This window comes from Lactuca sativa, chromosome 9, assembly GCF_002870075.4.
Source record: "Lactuca sativa cultivar Salinas chromosome 9, Lsat_Salinas_v11, whole genome shotgun sequence".
NCBI classification, from domain to species: domain Eukaryota; kingdom Viridiplantae; phylum Streptophyta; class Magnoliopsida; order Asterales; family Asteraceae; genus Lactuca; species Lactuca sativa.
Genome location: NC_056631.2, coordinates 72163921 through 72169920, shown reverse-complemented (window position 1 = coordinate 72169920; position 6000 = coordinate 72163921).

Below are 6000 nucleotides of genomic sequence, written 5' to 3'. Positions count from 1 at the left end.
CCCTTTTGTGCCACACAGTGAACACCCACTTAACTCTGTAACAGAAGATCAAAAATATTGATCGAACGGTCTCCACCAGATCCCACCTGTGTTGCAATAATCACATGGTCCTCGCCTACGGGTTCCACCCAACAAGGGCTACATGGACCCGAGTCCGCCTCGAACCCCAATGGTCCTCAATCTAGAACAGAGCAATACCCCTTGAAAATCTTGACTAGTGTGCACAAGGCACAAACAAATTTCCCCTTTGCACTCATAACCACCTCCAACAATAGTGTACCTCAAACTGGTGAATGCTATAATCCCATCACATTCTTACAAAACTTATAACCAACTGTGGTTACCACCCATGGCCTTACCACAACTTAACCATCACAACCCCACACATCCTGAGACGAAACCTGCATCCAAATGCGTCTCGTCAGATGTTCGAGACTTACTTCGAATTCTGAATCCCTCAACCTGGACTCAACCACAAGCCTACTATGCATAATAAATGAGACGCCAACTAGCAGTTGGAAGTTCCCTGAATTCCCACTTACACAAACTCAATCTAAACGGCTACTCGGGTTGTCTCTCTTCCTGGTCAGGATTTGAAACTTGCCCTAGTTCCACACCCTTTAATTCCTAACTCTCGAAAATCTTGATCGATTCTTCCCCACTTGGATTCAACAAAGCTCTTTCATCTTTTAAATCCTGATGGATTTCCTAACCCGTCAACCTTATATAGCACGAACCGCCTATGACCTGCGTTAATCAATACTAGCATTCCATTACTAGCCAACTCCATGGTCACCCAACTCCTGAAACCCTGAATAATACTCTTGAAACCTTAACTAGTATGATATTCCAAATCACCTCCCATGATACCAATTCTTGAGTTCTTATGCTGACGACTAAATCTATAACCCTTGCCCTGAACTGACAAATCTTTATCCCAAATTCAAGTTTCAAAGAATCATTCAATTCTAACTTACTACAAGCCATGTGAATATAAAGCTCCTCTAACACCTTTGATGACCAAATAACTCATGCATCTGACACTACCATCTTCCTGCTACCACTCCCCTCCTAGCAACAGCAGTGCTTGAACCCAAAAGTTCTCCCATAGGCAACCACCACTCCTACTGAAACAAATAATAGAACCACTGAACCCTGACGATTACTGGAGAACTAAATTGCTGAATACTGACCATAGACCTTCCATACAATACCGTTGAACCGATCTCGACCAAACCAAGAATAACTACCAAAAATATTGGAACCTGCTACACAAGATACAACCCCTTAATAACCCACTAATGATTCAAGGTATGCAAAAGACATAAACCAATTCTCGAAGATATATCCCAACAATAAAATGAAAATGAAACCAAAGATAACTCTTACCCAAACCAATATAAAATTCCAAGCATCATGAATACTGATAACAACTGAAAAGAACGCAAAACATAACATACCCGCAAAATCACCTGTTGGAGCACAGACATCCCCTGTCTGACACTGCAATGACCAGCTCCTCTCTGCTGGGGCTCCTGTCCTACCCTTACAACTATTAGAGATCCGCAAAATAGTTGGATCAGGTGGACTCACTGCTCCTCCCCTCCTCCTCGGACAGACGACCTTCTTGTGGCCCACTTGGTCACAGAGAAAACATAACGGGCTTGCCCCGTGAGGATAATCCTTGTTGACATGATCAATTCTGCCACACTTGTAGCACCCTATACCCCTGGAACGACAATATCCATCATACAGTTTCCCGTATGTGCTGCAATGACCCTGACCTTTCCAGCCCCTCAATCGTTGATCTGAAGTCTTGGGTCTCTTCTTAGGACCCTCCCCTGCATGCTCCTAATCTGGCCCCCTCTTCCCTAAGTGCTCCAAATCGATCTCCCGATAACAAAAAGATAGAGTGCGAGCTCCAAAGATAGCGATAACCTCAGCACGGATCGCGCCCAAGTGCTCATCCAAGATCACTAGAATCTCCTCTTTAACTAAACCAAAGATCACAGGAGTCTGCTCCAGAGTACCGTGAGTAATCTCCGACGAGATGAATTCCCGCATCTGCTCACTAATCAGTTTCAGTACCTGCACCTGATCCGGAACCAAAACCTGAACCTCCTCCTTAAGTGCTCATTACAAAAATGAAACACAATATGCCAATGATCAAAACACACCCACAAATCCTCCTCTCACATACTTCTTAGATTCTCCAAGACTCTCCTGATTTGAGTATGGATCTTGTTCTTTTAGTAGTACGGGGACAATACTACCTTCCACACCTATCCATACTTTCCTAAAAAATTATCCTGAATCCTCTAAGTCACCTACTCAAACTGGTGCACCAATAATTCACTAAACTGTGCCACAAAACCCACTAAAGTACTTCCTAAGCTCTCCTAGGTTTCTGACCTCACCCTGCCATTAGCTGCTGAAGAACCCCCATAATGCCAGTCACCCACCTCATGAATACTTTCATATTCACTTAGTAGCTAACTCTGATTACCTAGGAGTTCCACAATGCACAAATCAAGAAACATTCATGTAGTAACACTCCAATCCATAGAACGATCATAGGGCATTCAACCCACATACCCCAACTCATGAAAAAAAAAATTCCACCCTCATTGTTAGGTGCCTTATGCATGCAAATTATACACAGAACAAGATCAAATAGACTGTCAAATAATTGACTCTACCCTAGGACCACGACCAAATAAGGAACATGAAATAAGGTCAAATCAATTATTCTAGGGCTATAAGATCCTAACCATATACAGTTTTTAAAGCATACACTTAGCAGTTACTGATACCAATAGATATTTCCATTACAACATAGCATCCAATACTCCTAAGACTACAAAGCATCACACAAATTAAGCCAATCTATCTCGGAGTAATCAACTTTAGCATTCAAGTCCACCAGTTCATACAATTGATATTCGAAGGCATCTTTCCTAGCATTCTATTATGTAAAAAGTGAGCATATTCTTATCCCTAACTAGCAAGCGATTCACGGATTCATAAATCAAATCATATCAAATAAGTATGGGTATTTTAGGAGAAACTTTCTTGAGCTCGGATGATTGCATGCACCACACCCTTTTCTTATCTTAAGAATTCCCTTCCTTAAAAAATATACCTTTCTTTTGAAAACTTCATCAAACCCTCAGTTTGAGTTCATACACACCTAAGAGGATGTCTGAATCCCTTAAACCAAGGCTCTAATAGCAGCTTGTAACTCTCCAAAAATCATGGCATATTTTTTTTTGTTTTTATATGAATATATAGTTAGTACAACTTATTTCCATAAAACTAGGGTAACCGATATTTCACAAAACATCATCAAATTAAAGTAATTCACAGAATGTGGAAACATGTAGTGTGTGCTCCGCAATCATCCTGAGCTCTCTCATTTGAAAACCGGAGTACCTAAAACATAATCTGAAAACTGTAAGCACAAATCTTAGTGAGTTCCCCAAAACACCATACCACATACAACCATAAATTATCATGCAACATATATATAGTTGCCATGGGCTCCCGCAGGGTCTTTATCTGGAATGCAATGGGCTGCCCCCATGGTCTTTACCTGGAATGTTATGGGCTCCCCCATGGTCTAATATCCAAGTGCCACGGGCTACCCCGGGGTCTTCCATGCAAGTATCATAGAGACAACTAGCATACCACATAAGACGTAATGGTCCGACATTGGTGCCTTTGACCCATGGATATAGTGAGAAGACTTACCTCGTACTGCAGAATCAATCAGAAAATCCTTGGCTGGTGGCTGAGAGTTGCCCCGAACTAACAAAGTCAAAAAAAACTCCCAATCCACAATTGGGTTCGAATCCATAACCATAAATCCATTACTAGGGTAAGTAACCAATTTAACCCTCACCTACTTTTGGACTAAGACTTAGGTCCAAACCTAATAGTCCACAAGGCCCAAATACCAAAAACCACCCAAGGCCCAATCTATGGCCCAATTTTCTAAATTGGGCCCAATTCCAAAGTGGGCCTCCACAAATAGATATTAACCCAAAACTCGATGGCCCAACAGGGCTCAAAACAATAAAGCCCAAAGGATGGCCCAAACCGAAGCCCAAAAACCAAAATCCCACTCTGTTGAGTATGCGGGGCGTACTCAGCTTGTACACTAAGTGTACTAGCTTAAGAGCTTATACGCTGTGCGACAGGCTTGTATGCCTCACGTTTTCCTCCGGTTGACCAACTCTCAATTTTAGCTCTTAATCCATTAAGCCAAGATGTCCAAAACCTCAGAAATAGCTAAATATAAGTGACTTGATCCATAAATTTGAATTCTTTAAGCCTTTGCATGGCTTAATGAGCCCAAACACCAAAGATGAATTCAAAAGTGCAAAATTACACCAAAATGTCTTACAAACCACTTAATACCTTAAGACCTTTGTCCAAACTTCCAAATCTGATTCAAATGGACTTCTTAAGTCATAAAGTTCCTGACTTTATGACTTAACATGACTTAATGGGACTCAAATCAAAACCCTAAGTCCCAAGCTTCACCAAAAGGCTACCAAATCGTAATCATCAAGATCCAAAATTTATGACTCCATAACCCCAACAATGGGAAAATATGAAGCTCAAAGGTTTTGGAGTAACTTCTACTCACAAGAACCACCACAAAGGGACCAAAATCATAACAAAGTGCCACCTAGCTAGATATACAAGAAAGAGTTGCAAAGTTTGAGACTTTATGCCTCCAGAAGTAAGATCTAGGTGCACAAGGCCGGGATCCAAAAGCTCCAAGTCAAACAATGACTCTTCAAGAAGTTCCTTGTTCCTCCTCAAGCACCAAAACACACATAAACCACTAAGATGGGGGCTAAGGGTCAATTTCTAGGGTTTAGAGGGATGCAGGCTGAAGATATTAGGGTTAGGTTATGAGATAAGGAGCTTAAACAGGGTCCAAGACCCTAAAGTAGGGTTTGAGTCTGATTGGAGTATGCCCAACGTAGCTATGGTACACCTAGTGTACTCTGAAGAGCACTAGAAAGCATCCTGGTCAGTACGCCCAACATACACCGAGGTACGCCCCACATACTGCTCTCTTCACTAGTACGCCCCGCGTAACCTTTGTGTACACCCCACATACTCGGCTAAACCTTAAAACCACCAAACTTCTGATGGCCATAACTTCTTCGTTATAAGGCCGTTTACGACGATCCTTTCATCCACAGAAAGGTACCGAGAAGCCCTATACTTCTATTAATGCATGCCATACTTAAGACCTTCCAAACAAAAATCCAATTTCCACAAAAACCCGAACTGAGACTTTACCGAAATACCCCTAGGCTCCAAAACACGAACCGAACACCCGGATCACTTTAAATACATCACTCGCACCCAAATAGGCCTAGATCTTTCCTTTTCAATGGCTCTAATCCTTATCATAATCGATATTCGGGCCACGGCCTCGAATTACGAATTGATTGGGAACAAGGCATTAGAAAGAGGGAACCTTGGCTGAAATGTGAATAGTTTGTGACTTCCCAGAGGTGTTTCCCGAGGACCTTCCTAGTATGCCTCCGGAACATTGATTAGAATTTAGGATTGACTTAGTTCCTGATGTGGCACCTGTAGCCAAGGCACCTTATCGTCTTGCACCCCCAGAGATGCAGGATTCATCTAACCAACTTCAAGAACTGATGGAAAAGGGGTTCATTTGACTAAGTAGTTCTCCGTGGGGAGCACCAATTTTGTTTGTCAATAAAAATGATGGGTTATACAGGATGTGCATAGACTGTAGAGAGCTTAACAAACTCACGGTGAAGATCTATTATCCCTTACCTAGGATTGACGACTTATTCAACCAGCTCCAAGGAGCATCGTGGTTTTCCAAGATAGACCTATGTTAAGGATACAACTAGATGCGTGTAAGAGAAAAATATATACCAAAGAATGTCTTCAAAACTTGTTATGGTTATTATGAGTTCGTAGTGATGCCTTTTGGGCTCATGA